Raw genomic sequence first — 14,871 nt, forward strand, 5'->3', positions numbered from 1 at the left:
CCTGTCTTTAATCCCTTTCCGACGTCAGGCATTATAGTACGCCGATGTCGGACACCCTCCCTTTGATGTGTGCTCTGGTGGTGAGCCCACTTCTTTCCCAATACATGTCAGCTGTTTTGAACAGCTGATATATGCCCGGAACAGCTGTGGGTGGAATCGCAATCCACCCGCGGCTATTAACCCATTAAATGCCATTGTTAAACTCTGACAGAATCATTTAACAGGAGATTCCGGCAATCGCGCCAACGGTGACCCCTGTCACGTGATTGCGGGTCATAGATGAGTCGACATGGTAACCAGAGGTCTCCAGGAGACTTCTATGGTTGTCACTGTCGGATTACTATGAGCGCCGCCAGGTGGTCAGCGCTCATAGCAAGTGAGCAATTCAGCTACATATAGGCGATCTGATCATTGCCTATATGTAGCAGAGCCAATCGACTTATGGCAGCTTCTAGTTTCCCATGGAGACTATTGAAGTATGCCAAAAGTGAAAAAAAAAATGTTTTAAAAAATATAAAAAAAATTAAAAAATATAAACGTTGAAATCACCCCCCTTTCATCCTATTCAAAATAAAACAATATAAAAAAATCAAACATACAGATATTTGGTAATCGGCACATTCAGAATTGCAGGATCAATTTAAAAAAAAGGAATAAACTGATCGCTAAACGGCGTAGCGAGAAAAAAGTCAAAACACCAGAATTACTTTCTTTGGTTCTACTTTGAAGAACCTAGAATATAAGACATACAATATTTTCAGTTGTTTCACACTTTTTTGTTAATTATATAATTCCACGTGTGTTAATTCATAGTTTTGATGCCTTCAGAGTGAATCTACAATTTTCATAGTCATGAAAATAAAGAAAACTCTTTGAATGAGAAGGTGTGTCCAAACTTTTGGTCTGTACTGTGTATATATATATATATATATATATATATATATACACTGTATATGAGAGAGAAAGATAGCAGAGTAGCCAGTAATTCATTTGTCAGCTTTTGTAAAATAATTGCAAAAGCCGACAGGATATAAGACATGGTTTACATATATTAAACCATTTCATTTCTTTTTTATTTTTATATGTCCCTGACTAATAATTAGATTAGGGTATGTTGGTCAAATTTGGGAGATGTAGGTGTTAAATTAAGGGGTTAATTCGTAGAAAAAATTTGCATGGGCTTGTGCGCAAATTTCACAACCAGAGAGGGAAAGCAAGTGATTGAGAGCATATTTTATTAGCCTAGAGAGGGACCATTGTTTTAACCCCCCTCCTGGCTAAAAAAAAATGTGCCCCCAGCCACCCCAGAAAAGGTGCATCTATAAGATGTGCCTTTTCTGGCACTTAGCCTCTCTATTCCCATTGCCCTGTAGCGGTGACGAAAGGGTTAATGTCACCTTGCGTTTGGAAGGTGACTTTAAGCCGATTAATTATGGAGAGGTGTCAATAAGACACCTCTCCATTATTAACCCTAGACTAGTAAAGGGTTAAAAAAACACACACAGACATTAATTAAAAAGTCTTTTAATGAAATAAAGACAACAAGTTTTGACCACATTTTATTGCTCTACTATTCCAAAATAAAACCATGACCTGCAAAAAAATAACATAAAAAAGCAACAATATCCTTACCTCTCCGCCGTTCAGTCATGTCCCACGCTATAATCCTTCACAAGGGGTTAAATAATTTACAATGAGGACCAGTGCTAATACGACCAGCCACACTGTAAACTACTGCAGAATGACTTAGTTCAGTTCAGCGCAGCCTCACTGGCTGCCCGGAGATGAACTAAGAAGTGTGGGAAATTTTCTGACTTTTTTCCCACGCTCATCAGTTTACCTCAGGTCAGCCAGGGGACTCCCCGCAGCCTCAGTGACAGGACACTTGGCATTTGCCACAGAACACCAGGATTGGCAAATTCGCCACTGGCACCCTGTGCTCTTCACAGATGAAAGAAGGTTCACACTGAGCACATGTGACAGACATGACAGAGTCTGGAGATGCCGTGGAGAGCGATCTGCTGCCTGCAACATCCTTCAGCATGACCAGTTTGGTAGTGGGTCAGTAATGGTGTGGGGTGGCATTTCTTTGGAGGGCCGCACGGTGTTGGGCTGTGAGCACAACCCCCATCTGTGGACGTCGGGCACTCAGACCATCCTCATGGAGTTGGTTTCTAACCGTTTGTGCAGACACATGCACATTTGTGGCCTGCTGGAGGTCATTTTGCAGGGCTCTGGCAGTGCTCCTCCTGTTCCTCCTTGCACAAAGGCTGAGGTAGCGGTCCTGCTGCTGGGTTGATGCCCTCCTATGGCCCCCTCCACATCTCCTGGTGTACTGGCCTGTCTCCTGGTAGCGCCTCCAGCCTCTGAACACTACGCTAACAGACACATCAAACCTTCTTGCTGCAGCTCGCATTAATGTGCCATCCTGGATGAGCTGCACTACCTGAGCCACTTGTGTGGGTTGTAGAGTCTGTCTCATGCTACCACGCGTGTGAAAGCACAACCAACATTCAAAAGTGATCAAAACATCAGCCAGAAAGCATTGGTACTGAAAGTGGTCTGTGGTCCCCACCTGCAGAACCGCTCCTTTATTGAGGGTGTCTTGATAATTGCCAATAATTTTCATCTGTTGTCTATTCCATTTGCACAACAGCATGTGAAATTGATTGTCAATCAGTGTTGCTTCTTAAGTGGACAGTTTGATTTCACAGAAGTTTTATTTACTTGGAGTTATATTCTGTTGTTTAAGTGTTCCCTTTATTTTTTTTGAGCAGTGTATTTCTATACTTCCATACATCCACGTATGATGTTATTGATATTATATAATTGCACTCACTTTTATGTAAATTGCTTCGATGTAAAATGGAGAATGTAGCTCTTGAGTCTTCTTTGAGAAGATGTGGATATTAATGCTTCACAACTGTATCATATGTTTTCAGGAAGAAAGAATGACATAGGTTCAAAGTGAAAATGTTGATAAACAGATATTGTGCTGAGATATTGAGATAAAAGGGTTCAATGGATAGTAGCATCTAAGTGCATAAAAGGCGAGATGAATGCGCTTTCAGCAACACTGAAATTGTTATCACACAGCAGCAGTTTTACAAAAACCTATCTAGATTTTATTATGGTCAGTCATATTGACGGGAAACATCAAATAGTGAGCACTCAATGTAGTCTGCCCTTGTTAGAAATGTTACTGTCTTTTTATGTCACATCAGACTGCAGCTATTTAAAAAAAAAAGAGAGAGAAAACAATAGCAAAGAAAAAAGGCATGAAGAATAGCACTGAATTTAATGTTTAAATATAACTCTTTTATATTGAACAGCATCAGTATTCGCACTGTTGAATTTAACCCCTGAAGCCATGTAGTTTCAATCCTTGAAAACTTGCAGCCAGATATGTAAACCTGAAGTCTGTTCAAAAATTCCAAAGAGGATGTCCGGCCTTAGACTATGTGACTGCAGACTTGTAGCGCTGTGAGCGGCCGGCCATTTGACTGCAAGTATGTGATTTGCATACTTTTGGCCACATTCCAACTAGACGTGTCCAGTGGGAGAGGAAGGAAGGATTTGATCCAGCAAAAATTTGATATTTTTCTTTGTGTGTATGCATCTTTTTGCCTTCATTGAAACCAACTATAGTGCCAGTTTTAGTAGTTGTTTTGCCATTTGTAGCTGGTGGGATTGGGGGTACTAGGCAAGTTGCAAGTTGTGATAGTAATAAAAATAATATACCTTACCTTTTCTGCGTCCAGCACTGGCTCTTTGCCACTGCTCCAATCTTTATTGTTTGTTTGCAATGCTGATATCACATTAATAGCGCTATAAACATTGACTGAGCTCAGCGGTTCTGCCAGTATAGCCAGCACAAGCCACTGACCTCCCTGACTAGCTGTAGTTCTGTTAATGTGACATCAGTGCTGCAGATAAAAAACAAAGATTGGGGCTGGGACAGAGAGCCACCATGGAGAACTGGCACTGAACCCTGGAAGTGAAGTAATTGTCATGTATGTACCATCTTCTTCTGGGACCAGTGCTACATCTGAGATTAGAAGAGCACAGGTCCTCTTTAAATCTACAAGGCCATTCATGAGTTAACAAGTATTTTGTGCCATGAAAAGAGTTTAGAGATCCTAGTGGTGCTTATTGGAACCCCACTCTTTCATTATACAAACCTGTGCCTGGCTTCCCTCCGTGCAAGCAATAGAATCTTCATTCTGTTCTGGGCTGCATGGGACAAAGTGTTCTGGAGAGTTGCACTTGTCATTTTGAGATTGTTGTATGCGGTTTGTTGTGAATACCTCTTGCTTCCCCTTTTTGGCATTCCTTCATGTTCTTTTTCTTCCTTGTTACTGTGCTCCCATCTTCCCTTTCTATTTTATCCTGTGTCCCTGTCATTTGATTGTGCCTTGGTTTTCCCTGTCTGTCCAGCTGGTGATACCCCTTTTACTGCTGCCCTTTCCTTTCTGGGGGTAGGGTGGGAACTGGATTTCATAGTAGCTCAGAGAGGTACGAGAATCGGACAGGAGTAACCCCGGGGTAAGGGATATATTAGAGCTTCCCTAGATTAGGGACAGTATAGGGTCCTTCTTTCCCGGCATGCCTACACCCACAGGGTGACAGTAATACTCGGTTTGTTTTTTATATATCTATTACAGCTAGAGTTGAGCGACTTTTGGTTTTTTAGGGTCGAGTTTCGTTTCGTGAAACCCGACTTTTCCAAAAGTCGGGTCGAGCAAGATCGGCCGATTATAGGGAAAAGTCGGGGTCGTCCCGAAACACGAAACCCAATGTAAGTCAATGGGGAATAAAAGTCGGCAGTGAGAGGACAGGAAACACACCTACAGTGCTCATTTGAATGCCAAAAGCATCAATTCTTCTTACTTAAGCTGGTCAACCTTAATTAACTTCATAATACAAGTTACGCACTGAAAAATGGGGGTTATTTGGCTAAAGTTGTGGGGGGGTAGGGCTGGCTCCAGGTTTTCATGTGCCCTGGGCGAAAGAGCGTCCCTTTAACACATACCACAACTCATCATGCTCCGATACGGCAGAGAAATAGCGGTATAGTACAATGAAAAATACTTCACTTTTTACATCTCATGACGAGGCCCATCTATTTCTCCATACAGAATCATTGGTCCCATATAATGTTTGAAACAGTATATGATGAGCTCCACATAATGCTACAGTATATGTTGGTCCCCATGGATGAAGCTCCACTGTCTTATGGGCCCAAATAATGCTCCAAACATAATGGGACCCATTTCTAAAGCTCTAGTGTATAATGGGCCCTGTAAATGCTGCTCCAGTGTCTGATGTCCACCTTTGGAATGTTCCAGTGTATGGTGGGCCCCATCTATCATTCTCCAGAGTATAGTGCTCCCCAAAAATTGCTGTCCCAACATTGAAAACAATCAAATAAGTCTCCTCGCTAGGGAATCCCTGTACTAGTCTGGACTCCTCGTCATCCTCATCTTCCATCTCACTGCACAGTATTTCAACCTTGCAAGTGCTGTGATCCTGAGCAAGCAGGGGGGGCCCACTCGTTGGCGATGGCACTGGCACAGGGCCCCTGATAGTACGGTGGTGTGTCTGATGGCGGGTGGGCCGAACCTGCACTTTCATCTGCAGCTTCCTCTTTGTCACCGTGTAAGATGGAACTGTATATGGGAAGGGTAACCTGAGTTTAATCAGGGTCAGATTCAGGCCGTGTAGCGTGCAAGGGGAATGTAGTGGTCTGGGTCAATGTACCAGCAGATTCATCGAGCAGTGGCTGGGCATCAGTGCACTTGTGTCACCCCCAGGAGTACGGTCGCCACAGTGGCATTACCTTCCTCCTAGGGAGTGTGATGTCATGCTTGGGAGCAACGAAGGATCTCTCTAGCAGGTTAACTGATTGGGCGGCGTTATTCCCACGAGTCATGACCCTCCAAACAGCGTTCATGAAGGCAAAGTGTTTGTTTTACGTGGGCAGTATGGTTGCAAAGCTGAACCTTAAAGGAATGTCCAGAAGGGCACCACCAGGAGTGGAGCCTTCGGTTAAATTCGACTCCACCTGGGAAACCTCAACCATGCCAGCTACAGAACAGATGCACACATTGCAAGCTTAATTCCGTTAACGAACGAGACTCCGTCATGCCCCGCGGTCCGAGTCCGGCTTACTAGAGGGACACGTGAGGCTCTGGCACATGAGATTGGCCAATAACTGGTGTTATGCCCTTACATGTCCGTGGCTGCATGTGCGCTATACTGAAAAGGCCAGCGTTTGTCGCTTACAGGTGCAGATAACCCGCTGAACAACGTTAGTGATGGGGATCACTGATTACAATTATTACCCGCGAACGATGATTTCCCAGTAAGTGCAGGTCAACCGCAGTTCCGGAATTAGGCCTAACCGTCATTCCTGAAAAAATGAAAAACTTACATGTGCAAACCACAGGTGCTGTAGCTTGCTTAACAGCTCGCCAGCCGTTCTCACGCCCAGTATGGATTACACATGATTGCACAAAGGTGAGAAAGGGTACCGTATCCCCGGATAACATGTATGGATAGCGTACACATTCAAAATATATGTCTATACATCAGGAGGCAGGCTCAGACGGTGTTAGGCCCAGTATGGATTGCACGTGATTGCACAAAGGTGAGAAAGGGTACCGTATCCCCGGATAACATGTATGGATAGCGTACACATTCAAAATATATGTCTATACATCAGGAGGCAGGCTCAGACGGTGTTAGGCCCAGTATGGCTTGCACGTGATTGCACAAAGGTGAGAAAGGGTACCGTATCCCAGGATAACATGTATGGATAGCGTACACATTCAAATATATGTCTATACATCAGGAGGCAGGCTCAGACGGTGTGTGGCCCAGTATGGCTTGCACGTGATTGCACAAAGGTGAGAAAGGGTACCGTATCCCCGGATAACATGTATGGATAGCGTACACATTCAAAAGATATGTCTATACATCAGGAGGCAGGCTCAGACGGTGTTAGGCCCAGTATGGCTTGCACGTGATTGCACAAAGGTGAGAAAGGGTACCGTATCCCCGGATAACATGTATGGATAGCGTACACATTCAAAATATATGTCTATACATCAGGAGGCAGGCTCAGACGGTGTTAGGCCCAGTATGGCTTGCACGTGATTGCACAAAGGTGAGAAAGGGTACCGTATCCCAGGATAACATGTATGGATAGCGTACACATTCAAAATATATGTCTATACATCAGGAGGCAGGCTCAGACGGTGTCAGGCACAGTATGGATTTGACGGCCCAGACTACACAGCGGAGGAGCAGGGAGAGGTGAAGATTGCAAATGCTGGGGCCCTGCCCAAGCAAGGGGGGCCCACTCGTGGGCGTCGGTACTGGCACTTGGCCCCTCATAGTACGGCGGTGTGTCTGATGGCGGGTGTGCACCACCACCGTCAGAGACACTTGATTGCACTATGAGGGACCCTGTGCCAGTGCCCGCGCCCAAGAGTCGGCCTACCCACCTGTCCAGGGCAACGGCACTCGCACGGTGTCGTGCGCTAGGTGGTGACCCCGGCCATGGGGGGGAGGCAGCACAGTTAGGGAGTTTTAGAAAGTGGCATATGTTGATGTTGGACATTCAGCTGATGCAAAAGGCGAAATAGGTCAAGTCCCAGGAAGAGGTGGACCAAAGCAAGCCATTTTTCTGTCACCCTATGTGTCATCAGGGGAAGGTGGGACAAAATCCTTGGAAACCCATGCATGGTTCATTATAATGAAGGTTAGATCATCCACATTTTGGGTTGACAGATGGGTCCTTTTTTCTGTCAGGATTGATCCAGCTGCACTGAAGACTCTTTCCGATAGCACACTTGCAGCTGGGCAAGCGAGCTCCTGTAAGGCATATTGTGCCAATTCAGGCCAGGTGTCCAGTTTAGCGGCCCAATAGTCAAAGGGGAATGACCTGTGTGGGAGAACATCGATATGGGAGGAAAAGTAGTTTGTAACCATAGTTGACAACTACTGTCTCCTGTCACTTTCCATCGATGCTGTATTACCAGTTGTGTGAGCGGTACTTGAAAAATCAGTCCACAACATTGTCATGAAACCCCTGTCTCCAACGCCACTTCTGCTGTGTGCACCACGAACACCTCTGCCAAGCTGCCCCCGGCCCGTACGGCTCGTGTGAGAACCATCACCGCTGCTGTGTGCTGGGAATGCCTCAAGCAACCGATTTACCAGAGTTGCTTGTTTATTAGCCAATATTAGGTCAAGGTTCTCCTGTGGCATGATGTTTTGTAATTTGCCTTTATAGCGTGGATCCAGGATGCTGGCCAACCAGTAGTCGTCATCGTTCATCATTTTGGCAATGCGGGGGTCACTTTTTAGGATCCGCAAGGCATAATCTGACATGTGGGCCAATGTTCCCGGTGTCAATGATGCACTGCGAGTGCTGGTTGGAGGAGCACTTTCTGGCAAATCCACATCCCTCCAGTCACGCACAAACCCTGTACCAGACCTTGCCACGCCAACATTTTCACTTGCCCCACGAGATGCATCCTCCTCCCCTAAGTAATCATCCCCATCATCATCCTCCTCCTCCTCTTCTTCCTCCAACTCGTCCAGGAGAGGTCCCTGAGCAGACAATGGCTGAATGTCATCAAGGATTCCCTCCACCTCTTCCTCCTCGTCAACATTGGCTGCAGACGCCTGCTCCTTAAGGTGCGTTAAAGTTTGCATGAGCAGACGCATAAGTGGGATGCTCATGCTTAGGATGGCGTCGTCTGCGCTTACCAGCCGTGTGCATTCCTCAAAACACTGAAGGACTTTACAGAGGTCTTTCAGCTTCGACCACTGCACACCTGTCAACTCAATGTCTGCTCTCAAAGTGCCTGGCCGTGTATCCTCCCACAAATGCATTATGGCCTGCCTCTGCTCGCACAGCCGCTCCACCATGTGCAGGGTGGAGTTCCACCTTGTTGCATTGTCGATAATGAGGCGGTGGTTGGGAAGGTGGAGCAATCGCTGCAGCTTCTGCATACGAACGGAGTGTACAGGCGACCAGCGGATGTGCGCGCACAGTCTTCGCACCTTATGGAGCAGGGCTGTTAACTCCGGATAATTTTTGAGGAAGCACTGCACCACCAGGTTCAAGGTGTGAGCCAAGCAAGGTATGTGGCTGAGTTCTGAAAGGGCTATGGCTGCCACAAAATTACGGCCGTTATCACTAACTACCTTGCCTGCCTCAAGATGTACACTGCCCAGCCATGACTCAGTTTGTCGCTTCAAGTACTCGGCCAGCACCTCAGCGGTGTGTCTGTCGCCCAAACACATCATCTGCAACACAGCCTGCTGACGCTTTCCACTAGCTGTTCGATAGGGGGACACCTCGTGTGCAACAGTGACAGCTGCAGATGGAGTGCTCGTACGACTGCGCTCTCTGGACGAGCTTTCACTTCTGGAGGAGGAGGAGGAAGGTGGAACGCCTACAGCCAACTGTTTCCTATACCGTGGGCTAGGCAGCACTGTCCCACGACCGCTGTCCCCTGTGGACCCTGCATCCACCACATTAACCCAGTGCGCAGTGATGGACACGTAACGGCCCTGGCCATGCCGACTGGACCATGCATCAGTTGTGAGGTGCACCTTTCCACTCACTGACTGCTTGAGTGCATGGACAATGCAGTCTTTCACATGATGGTGGAGGGCTGGGATGGCTTTGCGAGAGAAGAAGTGGCAACTGGGTAGGTCATAGCGTGGTACTGCATAGGCCATGAGTTCGCGGAAAGCTGCGCTTTCCACCAACCGATAGGGCATCATCTCAAACGAGATTAGTTTGGCAATGTGGGCGTTCAAACCCAGTGTACGCGGATGAGAGACTGAGTAACTTCTTGACCTACTCATAGTGTCTGGGAGGGTGAGCTGGACTTGAGAGCTGCATATGGTGGAAGTAGCGGTGGACAGGGCGGACTGAGAGAGGGTTGATGATGGTGATGGAGTTGGTGTTCTTTCTGATGGCCTAGATTCAGTATTTCGTTGATATAACAGTGGGATTCCCTGACTGCTGTGGCCTTGCAACAACACCTCAACATTTGCTGCTGTGCTAACCGGTGGGCTTACAGTGGGGAAAACAATGTAGCGTTGCTGACTACCTTCTTTGTGATCAGTTGCACATGTGGCACTTGAGGTTTGGTGTTGTGTCCACGCTTGCAAGTGCATGCTGGTTAAATGTCTAAGCATGCAACTGGTATTCAAATTTTTCAGATTTTTCCCTCGGCTAAAGGTCTTTGCGCACTTCTTACAGATAACCTTGGCCTGATCATGAGGATTTTGTTCAAAAAAGTGCCACACTGCACTCTTCCTACTTTGGCATACATTTTGCGGCCTAGCACGCTGTGCTATTTTGACCGTCTGGACAAGCTGTCCAGCAACTCTTTTGATTTTTGGAACCTGTCTTTGGAGTACTCCATCACCTCCTCTTCAATGTCATGTGCACCTTCCTCTGTGTCACCGTGTATGGTGGTATAGTGTGCGGGAAGGGGCACCTGAGTCTCATCAGGGTCAGAATCTGGCTCTGTACACTGCGAGGACAATGTAGTGCTCTGAGTGAATGTACCAGCAGAATCATCTATCAGCGGCTGTGCATCAGTGCACTCCATGTCAGATTCATCTTGGCCTGGGTAATTCACCATTTCACTTGATAATCCAGGCATGGTATGTGAAAACAGCTCCATGGAGTAATCAGTAGTATGGCCTGCGTCATCCTTCAATCTTGGTTGGGGTGAAGGACACAAGGAAAGGTGTGGTTCATGAACATGAGCCTCCAATGACAACTCAGTGCTTTTACTTTTTACAACTTCAGAAGAGGAGGCGATAGAGCTGGAGGCTGAGTCAGCAATGTAAGACAAAACTTTTTCCTGATGCTCTGGCATTAAAAGCGGTTTGCCAACTCCTAGAAAACTAAGCCTTCGAAGCCTTATGGAGCCAGACGATGACGCAGGCTCAACACCTCCTGCATTCGGTCCTATTTTGCTTTTGCCACTACCATCAGATCCACCACCAACACCATCATTACCAGCTGCCAACCCCCGCCCAATTCCACGGCCTCTTCCACCAGCCTTCCTCATTTTTGGTAGAAATGTAGACAAAATCCAACAAACTATATAGTAATGTAAAACAAGGTACAAGGTGTCTATAGGACAGGGGAGATTTAGATTTTCTGCAGACGCTTGTGGACACTGGACACTTGGATTGTGTGAGGCCCACTGAATATCAGAGCGCTGTCACAGGCTCGATGCAACAGGTGTGAAAAAAGTGACTACAGTATAAGGGAGATTTTGAATTTCTGCAGACACTTGTGGACACTGGACACTTGGATTGTGTGAGGCCCACTGAATATCAGAGCGCTATGTCACAGGCTCGATGCAACAGGTGTGAAAAAAGTGACTACAGGATAAGGGAGATTTTGAATTTCTGCAGACACTTGTGGACACTGGACACTTGGATTGTGTGAGGCCCACTGAATATCAGAGCGCTATGTCACAGGCTCGATGGCACAGATGTGAAAAAAGTGACTACAGGATAAGGGAGATTTTGAATTTCTGCAGACACTTGTGGACACTGGACACTTGGATTGTGTGAGGCCCACTGAATATCAGAGCGCTATGTCACAGGCTCGATGCAACAGGTGTGAAAAAAGTGACTACAGGATAAGGGAGATTTTGAATTTCTGCAGACACTTGTGGACACTGGACACTTGGATTGTGTGAGGCCCACTGAATATCAGAGCGCTATGTCACAGGCTCGATGGCACAGGTGTGAAAAAAGTGACTACAGGATAAGGGAGATTTTGAATTTCTGCAGACACTTGTGGACACTGGACACTTAGATTGTGTGAGGCCCACTGAATATCAGAGCGCTATGTCACAGGCTCGATGCAGCAGGTGTGAAAAAAGTGACTACAGGATAAGGGAGATTTTGAATTTCTGCAGACACTTGTGGACACTGGACACTTGGATTGTGTGAGGCCCACTGAATATCAGAGCGCTATGTCACAAGCTCGATGCAGCAGGTGTGAAAAAAGTGACTACAGGATAAGGGAGATTTTGAATTTCTGCAGACACTTATGGACACTGGACACTTTTGGATTGTGTGAGGCCCACTGAATATCAGAGCGCTATGTCACAGGCTCGATGGCACAGGTGTGAAAAAAGTGACTACAGGATAAGGGAGATTTTGAATTTCTGCAGACACTTGTGGACACTGGACACTTTTGGATTGTGTGAGGCCCACTGAATATCAGAGCGCTATGTCACAGGCTCGATGGCACAGGTGTGAAAAAAGTGAATTGTAGAATTGGGCAGAATAGGAATCTCCCTAGAGTGTAGGTCTGTAAGAACGGAACAAGTCCTCCACTTCTCATTCCACAGTGACACACAGATAGCTTCACTGTGGCTGTGATAACAGCCGTTACACGGTACTGTGTGAGGAGCGTACACCGCTGTATGGTGTGAATAAATGCACGCTCAGTACCTCAGCAGAACAAAAAAAAAAATTGGGATTGCTTTTAAAAAAGCAGTTTGCAGAGCAGTGGGGAAACAGCAATGCAGCTGTCAGGAAGCCTTAGAAGGCAGCCTAACAACCAACACCGCTGATCCACCACAATATAGCCTCCCCTTGCACTGCACACACAGTGACTGGTGTGTTGCACAGGCAAAATCGCTAGCAGCATAAGCAGTTTTTTTTTCTTCTTCCCTGCCTAACGCTCTCCCTACCGAATCAGCAACCTCTCCCTATGCTAAGATCGGCAGAAGTAAGATGGCGGTCGGCGTGCACGCCCTTTTATAACCCCTGTGACGCCCACCAAAGCAAGCCAATCACTTGCATGCCCTTCTGAAAGATGGTGGTGACCCCTGCCTAGGTCATCACGTTGCCCACAGTGTCCCTGGATCCTGATTGGCTGAAAAAGAGCGCAAAACACACTTTTGAAACGCGACTTTGGCGCGTAAGTCGCCGACCTCGTGGCCGACCTCATCCTAGGGTCGTGTTTCGTTTCATGAAACCCGACTTTGCCAAAAGTCGGCGACTTTTGAAATTTTTCGACCCGTTTCGCTCAACTCTAATTACAGCTTATAGTGCAAGGAATTATGAAAAGGACAACCATATTTAGTAATAAATAACCAGACAAAATTGTTCATCATAATATGAAAAAACAAAATAAAATAAATAAAAAAACACATAAATAAGAGCATTAAAAACACACACAAAAACAATAACCACTTAACAATTTATCAATTGTATTAATTCAGTTTTTTTGGAATCAATATGTATTTACAGATGTCCAGAGCCTGTTTAAGTGAAATAGGAACTTTAGCACCACTAAAGAAAATGAGACAGTAGGTCTTGTTGCAGTGTTAATTTATTTTGATCCATCAAGGAGTCAAAAAGAGATATTGACCATATCTCCTTCATCAGATCCTGTTCCTGATTAGCCCAAAATTACTGGAAAATCTGAAATATATGAATCAATTTCCCACATAGTTGACTATTAGTTTCACAGATTCCTGCGCCACTTTGAGCACCTTGGCAGCCAACTAATCACATTGCTATTGCTGGAACGATTGTAACCTTTATGGATATTATCATTTCTGAAAACCCTTTGTGTGAACTTATGGTAATGTTGTTCAACCTGATTCTCTAATTCATTAATCTGGTCACAGTTCCTATGAGCATGTAGGAATTGAGCAGCGAGTCCATGCATGTAAAAGAAAAATGACACTTCTGTTTACAATATATTTTAGTACAAATCATCTCAGTGGAATCTGTAGAAATCTTGAAATTTAGAAAATTAATAGATTTTTGATTAATGCAATGTGTGTTTAATATTAACTTTATTATCATTCATGTGTGCAATAATAGCAACATATCATCAAAAAACTGCATCCCTGATACAACTGAGCCTCCCAGAAGTGAAGCCATTACTTGGACGGTCCCTTTTCCACAATCCAAGAAACAAGTTGACATATGAGGGTGTGCAAATCATGAAATTTGCAATGTCTTAATTTTTTTGGAAATACTTGTACTTGTGAGGAAATCATTATAAGTCAATCATAATCTAGAGTAAAGGCAAAAGAAGTCCAAATAAATGGTACTCAATACCCCGCATTAAGCCATGTGTGTTCTATACACTCAGTGTTGCACAGAGGCATATCTGGGGTGAGATGGGGCGTGTGCCCTGGGTGCAGCTGGCGGGGGTGCAGTAGGGTCACCTAATGAGGCTGTCCAAAGTGTCTCCCCCGGAGGCTACATTTTGCCACTCTTCGGACTGTGAGTCAGCCATTCACTGAGCTAGCTGTCAAGCACACAGTATGGTGAGTGGGGGGATTGGTGCAGACACAGAATGAGAAGCGAGGAGAAAATGTATGCAAAAATAGTATGGGAAGCAAGGTTGATGGGATGAGTGCAGACACAGTATGGGGAGCTGGGACTCAGGAAGATGTGTGAGGAGGCAGTATGGAGAGTGAGAGGGTAAATGTATGAGGAGGGAGGGGGAAAAATGTGAGGAGACTATTAACCAGAATAGTGCGAGGAGACAGGAAGGGGAGGAGAAAAGTGTGAGTGACCACATAATAAAGACTGAGTAGTGTGGGGGGGTAGTGTAAGGGCACAGCCAGGAAGTGATAGTAAGCCAAGAAGGGGGAGTGTGGGGAAGGGGGCACAGTATAGAGACTGGGCCCTATAGGAGAGACAGTGTGAAAAGATAGTGTGAAGAGATGGCCAAGTATGGAAAGGAGAGGGCAATGTGGAGAGCATGAACCATAAGATAGACAGTGTGGGGGTCATATTTTGTGCAGGGAATATAGTGAGGGGCAATCTTTTATTTAGGAG

The 14,871-nt window shown here is 45.8% G+C and overlaps 1 protein-coding gene across 3 annotated transcripts in view; it reads left to right on the forward strand.

The window, feature by feature from the left end:
* Positions 1 to 14,871, forward strand: part of LOC141047368 (uncharacterized) — a 254,251-nt gene that overhangs the window by 93,967 nt on the left and 145,413 nt on the right. The window lies entirely within an intron of this gene.

This window comes from Dendrobates tinctorius, unplaced genomic scaffold (genome assembly GCF_039654945.1).
Source record: "Dendrobates tinctorius isolate UK_male_01 unplaced genomic scaffold, ASM3965494v1 ptg000127l, whole genome shotgun sequence".
Lineage (NCBI taxonomy): Eukaryota > Metazoa > Chordata > Amphibia > Anura > Dendrobatidae > Dendrobates > Dendrobates tinctorius.